Source organism: Salvelinus alpinus, chromosome 6, assembly GCF_045679555.1.
Source record: "Salvelinus alpinus chromosome 6, SLU_Salpinus.1, whole genome shotgun sequence".
In the NCBI taxonomy this organism is placed as follows: Eukaryota; Metazoa; Chordata; class Actinopteri; order Salmoniformes; family Salmonidae; genus Salvelinus; species Salvelinus alpinus.
Window position 1 is genome coordinate 96,950,072 of NC_092091.1, and position 18,517 is coordinate 96,968,588.

An 18,517-nucleotide genomic window follows, 5' to 3' on the forward strand; every position below is an offset into this window, starting at 1 on the left:
CCCTATCAGCCAGCCCAGATCAGAGAGACAGACTAGGGCTCCCTATCAGCCATCACAGATCAGAGAGACAGACTAGGGCTCCCTATCAGCCATCACAGATCAGAGAGACAGACTAGGGCTCCCTATCAGCCATCACAGATCAGAGAGACAGACTAGGGCTCCCTATCAGCCAGCCCAGATCAGAGAGACAGACTAGGGCTCCCTATCAGCCAGCCCAGATCAGAGAGACAGACTAGGGCCTCCTATCAGCCATCACAGATCAGAGAGACAGACTAGAGCTCCCTATCAGCCAGCCCAGATCAGAGAGACAGACTAGGGCTCCCTATCAGCCATCACAGATCAGAGAGACAGACTAGGGCTCGCTATCAGCCATCACAGATCAGAGAGACAGACTAGGGCTCCCTATCAGCCATCACAGATCAGAGAGACAGACTAAGGCTCCCTATCAGCCATCACAGATCAGTGAGACAGACTAGGGCTCCCTATCAGCCAGCCCAGATCAGAGAGACAGACTAGGGCTCCCTATCAGCCAGCCCAGATCAGAGAGACAGACTAGGGCTCCCTATCAGCCATCCCAGATCAGAGAGACAGACTAGGGCTCCCTATCAGCCATCACAGATTAGAGAGACAGACTAGGGCTCCCTATCAGCCATCACAGATCAGAGAGACAGACTAGGGCTCCCTATCAGCCAGCCCAGATCAGAGAGACAGACTAGGGCTCCCTATCAGCCATCACAGATCAGAGAGACAGACTAGGGCTCCCTATCAGCCATCACAGATCAGAGAGACAGACTAGGGCTCCCTATCAGCCAGCCCAGATCAGAGAGACAGACTAGGGCTCCCTATCAGCCAGCCCAGATCAGAGAGACAGACTAGGGCTCCCTATCAGCTAGATACTGGCCTAAACATCAGATGTCCATTTTAACAGTATGTAAATATCTAACTACTAGTTTAACTACTGGCTAGATACTGGCCTAAACATCAGATGTCAATTTCTTTCAAACTTATGGGCCATTCACAATATATCTCCATTTTCTTCTCCAAATGTTTTCTCTAAATAAAACAATTAATTAAGGTCAAATACACTGCATTTCAAACAGTCAGCAATAATCCAATGAACTCAGGGCTTGTGAAGTTAAACCTTGACTAAATATAAGCCTTCCACAACCATGAGACCCACTAATACATACATTATTTTTATCAAAAGTTTAACCTCCTTTTGTTGCAATAATCACCGATCTGGTTTTCAAGTCTGTCTACGAAATTGGCCTTTTTTTTGTTACTAATGTAACTAGAACCATCCGTAGTGCACATTCACTAATAATGACTAACTTATTGTAGCAGGCATTAGGCTGTAGAAAATGAAAACAGGCCTCAAACAATCTCGCTCAAGTCCACGTGCTAGTGATTAGCAAGCTAATCTGTGTAACAATCTCTCAAGCCCACATGCTAGTGACTAGCCAGCTCATCGTTATAACAATCTCTCAAGTCCACGTGCTAGTGACTAGCCAGCTAATCTGTGTAACAATCTCTCAAGTCTACGTGCTAGTGACTAGCCAGCTAATCTGTGTAACAATCTCTCAAGTCCACGTGCTAGTGACTAGCCAGCTCATCGTTATAACAATCTCTCAAGTCCACGTGCTAGTGACTAGCCAGCTAATCTGTATAACAATCTCTCAAGTCCACGTGCTAGTGACTAGCCAGCTCATCGTTGTAACAATCTCTCAAGTCCACGTGCTAGTGACTAGCCAGCTAGTCTGTATAACAATGTCTCAAGTCCACGTGCTAGTGACTAGCCAGCTCATCGTTATAACAATCTCTCAAGTCCACGTGCTAGTGACTAGCCAGCTAATCTGTGTAACAATCTCTCAAGTCCACGTGCTAGTGACTAGCCAGCTAATCTGTGTAACAATCTCTCAAGCCCACGTGCTAGTGACTAGCCAGCTAATCTGTGTAACAATCTCTCAAGCCCACGTGCTAGTGATTAGCCAGCTAATCTGTATAACAATCTCTCAAGTCCACGTGCTAGTGACTAGCCAGCTAATCTGTGTAACAATCTCTCAAGCCCACGTGCTAGTGATTAGCCAGCTAATCTGTGTAACAATCTCTCAAGCCCACGTGCTAGTGATTAGCCAGCTAATCTTTGATATTTCAAGTTTAGCCAACATGGATCTATTTGCTAACTAACAAGGCAGAACAGTTGAATAGTTCTGAAAACTGTTTCAACAGCAGGTTGGCCTGTCCACGTTGTCCAGATGTTGAAATCAAGTGGGCCTTACCTTCTTTCTCAGAATGAGAACGATTTGCCAATTGCTTATATAAATTGTGTTTTCTGCTTTTATAAAAAGACATTTATAAAAACACAGACTAGACAGCTAGTATAACAGTCTTTGGCTAAAATTCTGCTATGGGGTACATGGTACGTCAACGCGACAAACTGAGCCTCCATGTGTTTCAGTGTCCATATCTCGATTACAGTAAAATAATCTCCATGTGTTTCAGTGTCCAAATCTCGATTACAGTAAAATAATCTCCATGTGTTTCAGTGTCCATATCTCTATTACAGTAAAATAATCTCCATGTGTTTCAGTGTCCATATCTCGATTACAGTAAAATAATCTCCATGTGTTTCAGTGTCCATATCTCGATTACAGTAAAATAATCTCCATGTGTTTCAGTGTCCATATCTCTATTACAGTAAAATAATCTCCATGTGTTTCAGTGTCCATATCTCGATTACAGTAAAATAATCTCCATGTGTTTCGGTGTCCATATCTCTACGTAAAATAATCTCCATGTGTTTCAGTGTGATCGTCGTTCAGTATATCTCCAGTGTTTCAGTGTCCATATCTCATTACAGTAAAATAATCTCCATGTGTTTCAGTGTCCATATCCATACAGTAAAATAATCTCCATGTGTTTCGGTGTCCATATCTCTATTACAGTAAAATAATCTCCATGTGTTTCAGTGTCCATATCTCTATTACAGTAAAATAATGTCTCCGTGTGTTTCGGTGTCCATATCTCGATTACAGTAAAATAATGTCTCCATGTGTTTCAGTGTCCATATCTCGATTACAGTAAAATAATGTCTCCATGTGTTTCAGTGTCCATATCTCGATTACAGTAAAATAATCTCCATGTGTTTCGGTGTCCAAATCTCGATTACAGTAAAATAATCTCCATGTGTTTCAGTGTCCATATCTCTATTACAGTAAAATAATCTCCATGTGTTTCAGTGTCCATATCTCGATTACAGTAAAATAATCTCCATGTGTTTCGGTGTCCATATCTCTATTACAGTAAAATAATCTCCATGTGTTTCGGTGTCCATATCTCTATTACAGTAAAATAATCTCCATGTGTTTCAGTGTCCATATCTCTATTACAGTAAAATAATCTCCATGTGTTTCAGTGTCCATATCTCTATTACAGTAAAATAATCTCCATGTGTTTCAGTGTCCATATCTCGATTACAGTAAAATAATCTCCATGTGTTTCGGTGTCCATATCTCTATTACAGTAAAATAATCTCCATGTGTTTCAGTGTCCATATCTCGATTACAGTAAAATAATCTCCATGTGTTTCAGTGTCCATATCTCGATTACAGTAAAATAATCTCCATGTGTTTCGGTGTCCATATCTCGATTACAGTAAAATAATCTCCATGTGTTTCAGTGTCCATATCTCGATTACAGTAAAATAATCTCCATGTGTTTCGGTGTCCATATCTCTATTACAGTAAAATAATCTCCATGTGTTTCGGTGTCCATATCTCTATTACAGTAAAATAATCTCCATGTGTTTCAGTGTCCATATCTCTATTACAGTAAAATAATCTCCATGTGTTTCAGTGTCCATATCTCTATTACAGTAAAATAATCTCCATGTGTTTCAGTGTCCATATCTCGATTACAGTAAAATAATCTCCATGTGTTTCGGTGTCCATATCTCTATTACAGTAAAATAATCTCCATGTGTTTCGGTGTCCATATCTCTATTACAGTAAAATAATCTCCATGTGTTTCAGTGTCCATATCTCTATTACAGTAAAATAATCTCCATGTGTTTCAGTGTCCATATCTCTATTACAGTAAAATAATCTCCATGTGTTTCAGTGTCCATATCTCGATTACAGTAAAATAATCTCCATGTGTTTCGGTGTCCATATCTCTATTACAGTAAAATAATCTCCATGTGTTTCAGTGTCCATATCTCTATTACAGTAAAATAATCTCCATGTGTTTCAGTGTCCATATCTCGATTACAGTAAAATAATCTCCATGTGTTTCGGTGTCCATATCTCGATTACAGTAAAATAATCTCCATGTGTTTCAGTGTCCATATCTCTATTACAGTAAAATAATCTCCATGTGTTTCGGTGTCCATATCTCTATTACAGTAAAATAATCTCCATGTGTTTCGGTGTCCATATCTCTATTACAGTAAAATAATCTCCATGTGTTTCAGTGTCCATATCTCTATTACAGTAAAATAATCTCCATGTGTTTCAGTGTCCATATCTCGATTACAGTAAAATAATCTCCATGTGTTTCAGTGTCCATATCTCGATTACAGTAAAATAATCTCCATGTGTTTCAGTGTCCATATCTCGATTACAGTAAAATAATCTCCATGTGTTTCAGTGTCCATATCTCTATTACAGTAAAATAATCTCCATGTGTTTCAGTGTCCATATCTCTATTACAGTAAAATAATCTCCATGTGTTTCAGTGTCCATATCTCTATTACAGTAAAATAATCTCCATGTGTTTCAGTGTCCATATCTCTATTACAGTAAAATAATCTCCATGTGTTTCAGTGTCCATATCTCTATTACAGTAAAATAATCTCCATGTGTTTCAGTGTCCATATCTCTATTACAGTAAAATAATCTCCATGTGTTTCAGTGTCCATATCTCTATTACAGTAAAATAATCTCCATGTGTTTCGGTGTCCATATCTCTATTACAGTAAAATAATCTCCATGTGTTTCGGTGTCCAAATCTCGATTACAGTAAAATAATCTCCATGTGTTTCAGTGTCCATATCTCTATTACAGTAAAATAATCTCCATGTGTTTCAGTGTCCATATCTCGATTACAGTAAAATAATCTCCATGTGTTTCAGTGTCCATATCTCGATTACAGTAAAATAATCTCCATGTGTTTCGGTGTCCATATCTCTATTACAGTAAAATAATCTCCATGTGTTTCGGTGTCCAAATCTCGATTACAGTAAAATAATCTCCATGTGTTTCAGTGTCCATATCTCTATTACAGTAAAATAATCTCCATGTGTTTCGGTGTCCATATCTCTATTACAGTAAAATAATCTCCATGTGTTTCAGTGTCCATATGACCCATTCTGTTGGAACACACCTCAAATGCAAAAAGCGAGTTGAAACCGCTTGTCAGAGAGGGAGATGTGATCTCTCAACTTTGTTGGCGTGAGAGGCAGTGGGAGGGGCTTGGCGTGAGAGGCAGGGGGAGGGGCTTGGCGTGAGAGGCAGGGGGAGGGGCTTGGCGTGAGAGGCAGGGGGAGGGGCTTGGCGTGAGAGGCAGTGGGAGGGGCTTGGCGTGAGAGGCGGAGGGGAGGCGCTTGGTGTGAGAGGCAGGGGGAGGGGCTTGGCGTGAGAGGCAGTGGGAGGGGCTTGGCGTGAGAGGCGGAGGGGAGGCGCTTGGTGTGAGAGGCAGTGGGAGGGGCTTGGCGTGAGAGGCAGTGGGAGGGGCTTGGCGTGAGAGGCAGGGGGAGGGGCTTGGCGTGAGAGGCAGTGGGAGGGGCTTGGCGTGAGAGGCAGGGGGAGGGGCTTGGCGTGAGAGGCAGGGGGAGGGGCTTGGCGTGAGAGGCAGGGGGAGGGGCTTGGCGTGAGAGGCAGGGGGAGGGGCTTGGCGTGAGAGGCAGGGGGAGGGGCTTGGCGTGAGAGGCAGTGGGAGGGGCTTGGCGTGAGAGGCAGGGGGAGGGGCTTGGCGTGAGAGGCAGGGGGAGGGGCTTGGCGTGAGAGGCGGAGGGGAGGCGCTTGGTGTGAGAGGCAGGGGGAGGGGCTTGGCGTGAGAGGCAGGGGGAGGGGCTTGGCGTGAGAGGCAGTGGGAGGGGCTTGGCGTGAGAGGCAGGGGGAGGGGCTTGGCGTGAGAGGCAGGGGGAGGGGCTTGGCGTGAGAGGCGGAGGGGAGGCGCTTGGTGTGAGAGGCAGGGGGAGGGGCTTGGCGTGAGAGGCAGGGGGAGGGGCTTGGCGTGAGAGGCAGGGGGAGGGGCTTGGCGTGAGAGGCGGAGGGGAGGCGCTTGGTGTGAGAGGCAGGGGGAGGGGCTTGGCGTGAGAGGCAGGGGGAGGGGCTTGGCGTGAGAGGCAGGGGGAGGGGCTTGGCGTGAGAGGCGGAGGGGAGGCGCTTGGTGTGAGAGGCAGGGGGAGGGGCTTGGCGTGAGAGGCAGGGGGAGGGGCTTGGCGTGAGATGCGGAGGGGAGGCGCTTGGCCTGAGAGGCGGGGGGAGGGGCTTGGTGTGAGAGAAGGGGGAGGGGCTTGGTGTGAGTAAACCAGAGAGGAAGAGGTGAAGAGAGAGGTTACACTCCCTCTAAAATCTGTCCAAAATAAAGCCAATGTGTTTCTATGGGTTTATTATGGACCTCAGCTTGTCGCCTGCCTTCCTGCCTTTGGGACCACGACTCCCATTGTTAGGGTGGAGACGTGCCTCTCGTCATTACATACACATCTCTGGTGTAAATGGGAAGATTCTACCATCTACATTACATTATGTCAGTCTGTCTGTCCTCCAGATTCTACCATCTACATTACATTATGTCAGTCTGTCTGTCCTCCAGATTCTACCATCTACATTACATTATGTCAGTCTGTCTGTCCTCCAGATTCTACCATCTACATTACATTATGTCAGTCTGTCTGTCCTCCAGATTCTACCATCTACATTACATTATGTCAGTCTGTCTGTCCTCCAGATTCTACCATCTACATTACATTATGTCAGTCTGTCTGTCCTCCAGATTCTACCATCTACATTACATTATGTCAGTCAGTCTGTCTGTCCTCCAGATTCTACCATCTACATTACATTATGTCAGTCTGTCTGTCCTCCAGATTCTACCATCTACATTACATTATGTCAGTCTGTCTGTCCTCCAGATTCTACCATCTACATTACATTATGTCTGTCTGTCTGTCCTCCAGATTCTACCATCTACATTACATTATGTCAGTCTGTCTGTCCTCCAGATTCTACCATCTACATTACATTATGTCAGTCTGTCTGTCCTCCAGATTCTACCATCTACATTACATTATGTCTGTCTGTCCTCCAGATTCTACCATCTACATTACATTATGTCAGTCTGTCTGTCCTCCAGATTCTACCATCTACATTACATTATGTCAGTCTGTCTGTCCTCCAGATTCTACCATCTACATTACATTATGTCAGTCTGTCTGTCCTCCAGATTCTACCATCTACATTACATTATGTCAGTCTGTCTGTCCTCCAGATTCTACCATCTACACTACATTATGTCAGTCTGTCTGTCTGTCCTCCAGATTCTACCATCTACATTACATTATGTCAGTCTGTCTGTCCTCCAGATTCTACCATCTACATTACATTATGTCAGTCTGTCTGTCTGTCCTCCAGATTCTACCATCTACATTACATTATGTCAGTCTGTCTGTCCTCCAGATTCTACCATCTACATTACATTATGTCAGTCTGTCTGTCCTCCAGATTCTACCATCTACATTACATTATGTCAGTCTGTCCTCCAGATTCTACCATCTACATTACATTATGTCAGTCTGTCTGTCCTCCAGATTCTACCATCTACATTACATTATGTCAGTCTGTCTGTCCTCCAGATTCTACCATCTACATTACATTATGTCTGTCTGTCTGTCCTCTAGATTCTACCATCTACATTACATTATGTCTGTCTGTCCTCCAGATTCTACCATCTACATTACATTATGTCAGTCTGTCTGTCCTCCAGATTCTACCATCTACATTACATTATGTCTGTCTGTCCTCCAGATTCTACCATCTACATTACATTATGTCAGTCTGTCTGTCCTCTAGATTCTACCATCTACATTACATTATGTCAGTCTGTCTGTCCTCCAGATTCTACCATCTACATTACATTATGTCAGTCTGTCCTCCAGATTCTACCATCTACATTACATTATGTCAGTCTGTCTGTCCTCCAGATTCTACCATCTACATTACATTATGTCAGTCTGTCCTCCAGATTCTACCATCTACATTACATTATGTCAGTCTGTCTGTCTGTCCTCCAGATTCTACCATCTACATTACATTATGTCAGTCTGTCTGTCCTCCAGATTCTACCATCTACATTACATTATGTCTGTCTGTCCTCCAGATTCTACCATCTACATTACATTATGTCAGTCAGTCTGTCTGTCCTCCAGATTCTACCATCTACATTACATTATGTCAGTCTGTCTGTCCTCCAGATTCTACCATCTACATTACATTATGTCAGTCTGTCTGTCCTCCAGATTCTACCATCTACATTACATTATGTCAGTCTGTCCTCCAGATTCTACCATCTACATTACATTATGTCAGTCTGTCTGTCCTCCAGATTCTACCATCTACATTACATTATGTCAGTCTGTCCGTCCTCCAGATTCTACCATCTACATTACATTATGTCAGTCTGTCTGTCCTCCAGATTCTACCATCTACATTACATTATGTCAGTCTGTCTGTCCTCTAGATTCTACCATCTACATTACATTATGTCAGTCTGTCTGTCCTCCAGATTCTACCATCTACACTACATTATGTCAGTCTGTCTGTCCTCCAGATTCTACCATCTACATTACATTATGTCAGTCTGTCTGTCTGTCCTCCAGATTCTACCATCTACATTACATTATGTCAGTCTGTCTGTCCTCCAGATTCTACCATCTACACTACATTATGTCAGTCTGTCTGTCCTCCAGATTCTACCATCTACATTACATTATGTCAGTCTGTCTGTCTGTCCTCCAGATTCTACCATCTACATTACATTATGTCAGTCTGTCTGTCCTCCAGATTCTACCATCTACATTACATTATGTCTGTCTGTCCTCCAGATTCTACCATCTACATTACATTATGTCTGTCTGTCAGTCTGTCCTCCAGATTCTACCATCTACATTACATTATGTCAGTCAGTCTGTCTGTCCTCCAGATTCTACCATCTACATTACATTATGTCAGTCTGTCTGTCCTCCAGATTCTACCATCTACATTACATTATGTCAGTCAGTCTGTCTGTCCTCCAGATTATACCATCTACATTACATTATGTCAGTCTGTCTGTCCTCCAGATTCTACCATCTACACTACATTATGTCAGTCTGTCTGTCCTCCAGATTCTACCATCTACATTACATTATGTCAGTCTGTCTGTCCTCCAGAATCTACCATCTACATTACATTATGTCAGTCTGTCTGTCCTCCAGATTCTACCATCTACATTACATTATGTCAGTCTGTCTGTCCTCCAGATTCTACCATCTACATTACATTATGTCAGTCTGTCTGTCTGTCCTCCAGATTCTACCATCTACATTACATTATGTCTGTCTGTCTGTCCTCTAGATTCTACCATCTACATTACATTATGTCTGTCTGTCTGTCTGTCCTCCAGATTCTACCATCTACATTACATTATGTCAGTCTGTCTGTCCTCCAGATTCTACCATCTACATTACATTATGTCAGTCTGTCTGTCCTCCAGATTCTACCATCTACATTACATTATGTCAGTCTGTCTGTCCTCCAGATTCTACCATCTACATTACATTATGTCAGTCTGTCTGTCCTCCAGATTCTACCATCTACATTACATTATGTCAGTCTGTCTGTCCTCCAGATTCTACCATCTACATTACATTATGTCAGTCAGTCTGTCTGTCCTCCAGATTCTACCATCTACATTACATTATGTCAGTCTGTCTGTCCTCCAGATTCTACCATCTACATTACATTATGTCTGTCTGTCTGTCCTCCAGATTCTACCATCTACATTACATTATGTCAGTCTGTCTGTCTGTCCTCCAGATTCTACCATCTACATTACATTATGTCTGTCTGTCCTCCAGATTCTACCATCTACATTACATTATGTCAGTCTGTCTGTCTGTCCTCCAGATTCTACCATCTACATTACATTATGTCAGTCTGTCTGTCCTCCAGATTCTACCATCTACATTACATTATGTCTGTCTGTCTGTTCTCCAGATTCTACCATCTACATTACATTATGTCAGTCTGTCTGTCCTCCAGATTCTACCATCTACATTACATTATGTCAGTCTGTCTGTCCTCCAGATTCTACCATCTACATTACATTATGTCTGTCTGTCTGTCCTCCAGATTCTACCATCTACATTACATTATGTCAGTCTGTCTGTCCTCCAGATTCTACCATCTACATTACATTATGTCAGTCTGTCTGTCCTCCAGATTCTACCATCTACATTACATTATGTCAGTCTGTCTGTCCTCCAGATTCTACCATCTACATTACATTATGTCAGTCTGTCTGTCCTCCAGATTCTACCATCTACATTACATTATGTCAGTCTGTCTGTCCTCCAGATTCTACCATCTACATTACATTATGTCTGTCTGTCTGTCCTCCAGATTCTACCATCTACATTACATTATGTCAGTCTGTCCTCCAGATTCTACCATCTACATTACATTATGTCTGTCTGTCTGTCCTCCAGATTCTACCATCTACATTACATTATGTCAGTCTGTCCTCCAGATTCTACCATCTACATTACATTATGTCAGTCTGTCTGTCCTCCAGATTCTACCATCTACATTACATTATGTCTGTCTGTCCTCCAGATTCTACCATCTACATTACATTATGTCTGTCTGTCCTCCAGATTCTACCATCTACATTACATTATGTCTGTCTGTCTGTCTGTCCTCCAGATTCTACCATCTACATTACATTATGTCAGTCTGTCTGTCCTCCAGATTCTACCATCTACATTACATTATGTCAGTCTGTCCTCCAGATTCTACCATCTACATTACATTATGTCAGTCTGTCTGTCTGTCCTCCAGATTCTACCATCTACATTACATTATGTCTGTCTGTCTGTCCTCCAGATTCTACCATCTACATTACATTATGTCAGTCTGTCTGTCCTCCAGATTCTACCATCTACATTACATTATGTCAGTCTGTCTGTCCTCCAGATTCTACCATCTACATTACATTATGTCTGTCTGTCTGTCCTCCAGATTCTACCATCTACACTACATTATGTCAGTCAGTCTGTCTGTCCTCCAGATTCTACCATCTACATTACATTATGTCAGTCTGTCTGTCCTCCAGATTCTACCATCTACATTACATTATGTCAGTCTGTCTGTCCTCCAGATTCTACCATCTACATTACATTATGTCAGTCTGTCTGTCCTCCAGATTCTACCATCTACATTACATTATGTCAGTCTGTCTGTCCTCCAGATTCTACCATCTACACTACATTATGTCAGTCAGTCTGTCTGTCCTCCAGATTCTACCATCTACATTACATTATGTCAGTCTGTCTGTCCTCCAGATTCTACCATCTACATTACATTATGTCAGTCTGTCTGTCCTCCAGATTCTACCATCTACATTACATTATGTCAGTCTGTCTGTCTGTCCTCCAGATTCTACCATCTACATTACATTATGTCAGTCTGTCTGTCTGTCCTCCAGATTCTACCATCTACACTACATTATGTCAGTCAGTCTGTCTGTCCTCCAGATTCTACCATCTACATTACATTATGTCTGTCTGTCTGTCCTCCAGATTCTACCATCTACATTACATTATGTCAGTCTGTCTGTCCTCCAGATTCTACCATCTACATTACATTATGTCTGTCTGTCTGTCTGTCCTCCAGATTCTACCATCTACATTACATTATGTCTGTCTGTCAGTCTGTCCTCCAGATTCTACCATCTACATTACATTATGTCAGTCAGTCTGTCTGTCCTCCAGATTCTACCATCTACATTACATTATGTCAGTCTGTCTGTCCTCCAGATTCTACCATCTACATTACATTATGTCAGTCAGTCTGTCTGTCCTCCAGATTATACCATCTACATTACATTATGTCAGTCTGTCTGTCCTCCAGATTCTACCATCTACACTACATTATGTCAGTCTGTCTGTCCTCCAGATTCTACCATCTACATTACATTATGTCAGTCTGTCTGTCCTCCAGATTCTACCATCTACATTACATTATGTCAGTCTGTCTGTCTGTCCTCCAGATTCTACCATCTACATTACATTATGTCAGTCTGTCTGTCCTCCAGATTCTACCATCTACATTACATTATGTCAGTCAGTCTGTCCTCCAGATTCTACCATCTACATTACATTATGTCTGTCTGTCCTCCAGATTCTACCATCTACACTACATTATGTCAGTCTGTCTGTCTGTCCTCCAGATTCTTAGAGTTCCTAGAGTCAGTAATAAAACCTGACTGAGGCCTCAGAGACACATTAATCTGACTGTGTGTGTGTGTGTGTGTGTGGGTGTGTGTGTGTGTGTGTGTGTATGTGTGTGTATATGATGCGTGTATAATGTATGTAATTTGTTTTCACTGAACCAGGAGGATGACCCTGGTCTGCCTTATTCACAACAGATGTTACTGAGCAGATACTTTCAGACAGAGAGAGACAGAGAGACAGAGAGACAGAGAGACAGAGAGAGAGAGAGAGAGAGACAGGGACACAGAGACACAGAAAAAGAGAGAGAGACATAAAGAGAGACAGAGAAAGAGAGACAGAGAGAGACAGAGAGAGACAGAGAGAGACAGAGAGAGAGACAGAAAGAGAGACAGAGAGAGACAGAGAGAGAGAGACAGAGAGAGAGAGACAGAGAGAGAGAGACAGAGGGAGACAGAGAGAGAGAGAGACAGAGAGAGGGAGACAGAGAGAGAGAGAGACAGAGAGAGGGAGACGGAGAGAGAGAGAGACACAAAGAGACAGAGAGGGGGGGGGGGGGGGGGGGGTGTCTCCTGATAGAAACCTCCCCCAGAAAGATTTGGCATTTGTGTAATCCCCCCCCTGGGAATCCATATTTATGAACGTCCATGTTTCTTGAAGTTTAGCCACAATAAATGACGTAGAAAAAAGTGTTTTAATGACTAGATCACTAATCTACTCCCTTCCCTGAAAACCACACCCATAGTGATTGATTGACAGGTCTGAAACCCTATCGACTCTGCGACTCACAAACATCCGGGCCCTTCACTGAAAACCCCACCCATAGTGATTGATTGACAGGTCTGAAACCCTATCCACTCTGTGACTCACAAACATCCCGCCCCCTTCCCTGAAAACCCCACCCATAATGATTGATTGACAGGTCTGAAACCCCATCGACTCTGCGACTCACAAACATCCCGCCCCCTTCCCTGAAAACCCCACCCATAATGATTGATTGACAGGTCTGAAACCCTATCGACTCTGCGACCCGCCCCCTTCCCTGAAAACCCCACCCATAGTGATAAACTGTAAGGCCAAACTGTTCAGAATGTGGCCAGGATAACGCATTGAACAACATTGTTTTTACCTAAAAAAATATTTTAATTTTGTACTTAGAAAGTTAAGAAAATACTAAAATGTTAAATTGCACATTAAGTTTTCAGATGTTTGTCTCAAATAATGTGATCCCAGCAATGTAGTACAATTAGACTTTAAAACAGATTTATCTTTCAACGATCACAATATGTCATCTGGCTTTGGATAACTACTGGCAACATGAGAATGCAAATCTTAAAAATATTTTTGATTTGTTTAACACTTTTTTGGTTACTACATGATTCCATATGTGTTATTTCATAGTTGTGATGTCTTCACTATTATTATACAAGGTAGAACACACCTCAACACACCTCAACACACCTCAACACTCCCCAACACACCTCAACACTACTACACACACACCTCAACGCTACTACACACACCTCAACACTACTACACACACCTCAACACTACTACGCACACCTCAACACACCTCAACACTCCCCAACACACCTCAACACTACTACACACACACCTCAACGCTACTACACACACACCTCAACGCTACTACACACACCTCAACACTACTACACACACCTCAACACTACTACACACACCTCAACACACCTCAACACTCCCCAACACACCTCAACACTACTACGCACACCTCAACACACCTCAACACTCCCCAACACACCTCAACACTCCCCAACACACCTCAACACTACTACACACACACCTCAACGCTACTACACACACACCTCAACGCTACTACACACACCTCAACACTACTACACACTACTACACACACCTCAACACTACTACACACACCTCAACGCTACTACACACACCTCAACACTACTACACACACCTCAACGCTACTACACACACCTCAACACACATCAACACTACAACACACACATCAACACACCTCAACACTACTACACACACCTCAACACTCCTCAACACTACTACACACACACCTCAACGCTACTACACACATCTCAACACTACTACACACACCTCAACGCTACTACACACACCTCAACACACCTCAACACTACAACACACACATCAACACACCTCAACACTACTACACACACCTCAACACTCCTCAACACTACTACACACACACCTCAACGCTACTACACGCACACCTCAACACTACTACGCACACCTCTACACACCTCAACACACCTCAACACTCCCCAACACACCTCAACACACCTCAACACTCCCCAACACACCTCAACACTCCCCAACACACCCCAACACACCTCAACACACCTCAACACACCTCAACACACCCCAACACACCTCAACACTCTCCAACACACCTCAACACTCTCCAACACACCTCAACACACCTCAACACACCTCAACACTCCCCAACACACCTCAACACTCCCCAACACACCTCAACACTCCCCAACACACCTCAACACTCCTCAACACACCTCAACACTACTACACACACCTCAACACACCTCAACACTATCACTCCTCACCATCTGCTTACTGGAGAGTTTCAGCCTCAAAGTAGAGGAGAGAAAAATAAACACAGGCTCAGAATGTGTTCTATAGCTTATGAATGTGTTTAATAATGATTTAACGTGTGTGTGTGTGTGTGTGTGTGTGTGTGTGTGTGTGTGTGTGTGTGTGTGTGTTAGTATCAGGCTACAGTCTACCATTCCCCTTGGCCCAAGTCACATGCGTGTGTGTGTGTGTGTGTAGCGTGTAAATTGTAGCGTGTAGCGTGACACGGAGGAATGCCCTGCTCTGAAAAACATGATGAAGTGTAGACTAAAACAGAGGGAGAGAGATTGGAAGAAGGCCGGGTGGGGATGAAGGGGGAGAGAGGCAGATAATTAATTCAATGTGGAGTGAGTCCTGTTACTATAGAAACACTCTGGTCAATGTGGAGTGAGTCCTGTTACTATAGTAACACTCTGGTCAATGTGGAGTGAGTCCTGTTACTATAGTAACACTCTGGTCAATGTGGACTGAGTCCTGTTACTATAGTAACACTCTGGTCAATGTGGACTGAGTCCTGTTACTATAGAAACATTCTGGTCAATGTGGAGTGAGTCCTGTTACTATAGAAACACTCTGGTCAATGTGGAGTGAGTCCTGTTACTATAGAAACATTCTGGTCAATGTGGAGTGAGTCCTGTTACTATAGAAACACTCTGGTCAATGTGGAGTGAGTCCTGTTACTATAGAAACACTCTGGTCAATGTGGAGTGAGTCCTGTTACTATAGAAACACTCTGGTCAATGTGGAGTGAGTCCTGTTACTATAGAAACACTCTGGTCAATGTGGAGTGAGTCCTGTTACTATAGAAACACTCTGGTCAATGTGGAGTGAGTCCTGTTACTATAGAAACACTCTGGTCAATGTGGAGTGAGTCCCGTTACTATAGAAACACTCTGGTCAATGTGGACTGAGTCCTGTTACTATAGAAACACTCTGGTCAATGTGGACTGAGTCCTGTTACTATAGAAACACTCTGGTCAATGTGGACTGAGTCCCGTTACTATAGAAACACTCTGGTCAATGTGGAGTGAGTCCTGTTACTATAGTAACACTCTGGTCAATGTGGAGTGAGTTCTGTTACTATAGTAACACTCTGGTCAATGTGGAGTGAGTCCTGTTACTATAGAAACACTCTGGTCAATGTGGAGTGAGTCCTGTTACTATAGTAACACTCTGGTCAATGTGGAGTGAGTTCTGTTACTATAGTAACACTCTGGTCAATGTGGAGTGAGTCCTGTTACTATAGAAACACTCTGGTCAATGTGGAGTGAGTCCCGTTACTATAGAAACACTCTGGTCAATGTGGACTGAGTCCTGTTACTATAGAAACACTCTGGTCAATGTGGACTGAGTCCTGTTACTATAGAAACACTCTGGTCAATGTGGACTGAGTCCTGTTACTATAGAAACACTCTGGTCAATGTGGAGTGAGTCCTGTTACTATAGAAACACTCTGGTCAATGTGGAGTGAGTCCTGTTACTTTAGAAACACTCTGGTCAATGTGGAGTGAGTCCTGTTACTATAGAAACACTCTGGTCAATGTGGAGTGAGTCCTGTTACTATAGAAACACTCTGGTCAATGTGGAGTGAGTCCTGTTACTATAGAAACACTCTGGTCAATGTGGAGTGAGTCCTGTTACTATAGAAACACTCTGGTCAATGTGGAGTGAGTCCTGTTACTATAGAAACACTCTGGTCAATGTGGAGTGAGTCCTGTTACTATAGATACACTCTGGTCAATGTGGAGTGAGTCCTGTTACTATAGAAACACTCTGGTCAATGTGGAGTGAGTCCTGTTACTATAGAAACACTCTGGTCAATGTGGAGCGAGTCCTGTTACTATAGAAACACTCTGGTCAATGTGGAGTGAGTCCTGTTACTATAGTAACACTCTGGTCAATGTGGAGTGAGTCCTGTTACTATAGAAACACTCTGGTCAATGTGGAGTGAGTCCTGTTACTATAGAAACACTCTTAACATAGAGTTAGATAGACAGCTTTATATAATGTTAGTTCTTAACATAGAGTTAGATAGACAGCTTTATATAACGTTAGTTCTTAACATAGAGTTTGTTAGACAGCTTTATATAACGTTAGTTCTTAACATAGAGTTTGTTAGACAGCTTTATATAACGTTAGTTCTTAACATAGAGTTTGTTAGACAGCTTTATATAACGTTAGTTCTTAGCATAGAGTTAGATAGACAGCTGTATATAATTTTAGTTCTTAACATAGAGTTAGATAGACAGCTTTATATAATGTTAATTCTTAACATAGAGTTAGATAAACAGCTTTATATATTGTTAGTTCTTAACATAAAGTTAGATAGACAGCTGTATATAACGTTAGTTCTTAACATAGAGTTAGATAGACAGCTTTATATAATGTTAGTTCTTAACATAGAGTTAGATAGACAGCTTTATATAACGTTAGTTCTTAACATAGAGTTTGTTAGACAGCTTTATATAACGTTAGTTCTTAACATAGAGTTTGTTAGACAGCTTTATATAACGTTAGTTCTTAACATAGAGTTTGTTAGACAGCTTTATATAACGTTAGTTCTTAGCATAGAGTTAGATAGACAGCTGTATATAATTTTAGTTCTTAACATAGAGTTAGATAGACAGCTTTATATAATGTTAATTCTTAACATAGAGTTAGATAAACAGCTTTATATATTGTTAGTTCTTAACATAAAGTTAGATAGACAGCTGTATATAACGTTAGTTCTTAACATAGAGTTAGATAGACAGCTTTATATAATGTTAGTTCTTAACATAGAGTTAGATAGACAGCTTTATATAACGGTATTTCTTAACATAGAGTTAGATAGACAGCTTCATATAATGTTAGTTCTTAACATAGAGTTAGATAGACAGCTTTATATAGTGTTAGTTCTTAACATAGAGTTAGATAGAAAGCTTTATATAACGTTAGTTCTTAACATTGAGTTAGATAGACAGTGTCATATAATGTTAGTTCTTAACATAGAGTTAGATAGACAGCTTTATATAGTGTTAGTTCTTAACATAGAGTTAGATAGAAAGCTTTATATAACGTTAGTTCTTAACATTGAGTTAGATAGACAGTGTCATATAATGTTAGTTCTTAACATAGAGTTAGATAGACAGCTTTATATAATGTTAGTTCTTAACATAGAGTTAGATAGACAGCTTTATATAGTGTTAGTTCTTAACATAGAGTTAGATAGAAAGCTTTATATAACGTTAGTTCTTAACATTGAGTTAGATAGACAGTGTCATATAACGCTAGTCTTTTCACCACCCAGAGTGAGTAAGCAACTCACATTCTCACTAATATATTCCACATTGACTATAGTGGTTTACTACTAGTCTTTCACTGCCACTCACAAAGACACACAGAGAGAGGAGAGGAAGGAGAGGGGATGAA

General features: G+C 42.0%; 1 protein-coding gene across 2 annotated transcripts in view; it reads right to left on the reverse strand.

Moving 5' to 3' along the window:
• prss12 (serine protease 12) overlaps window positions 1-18,517 on the reverse strand; it is a 74,309-nt gene that overhangs the window by 24,604 nt on the left and 31,188 nt on the right. The gene's annotated exons all lie outside the window — the stretch shown is intronic.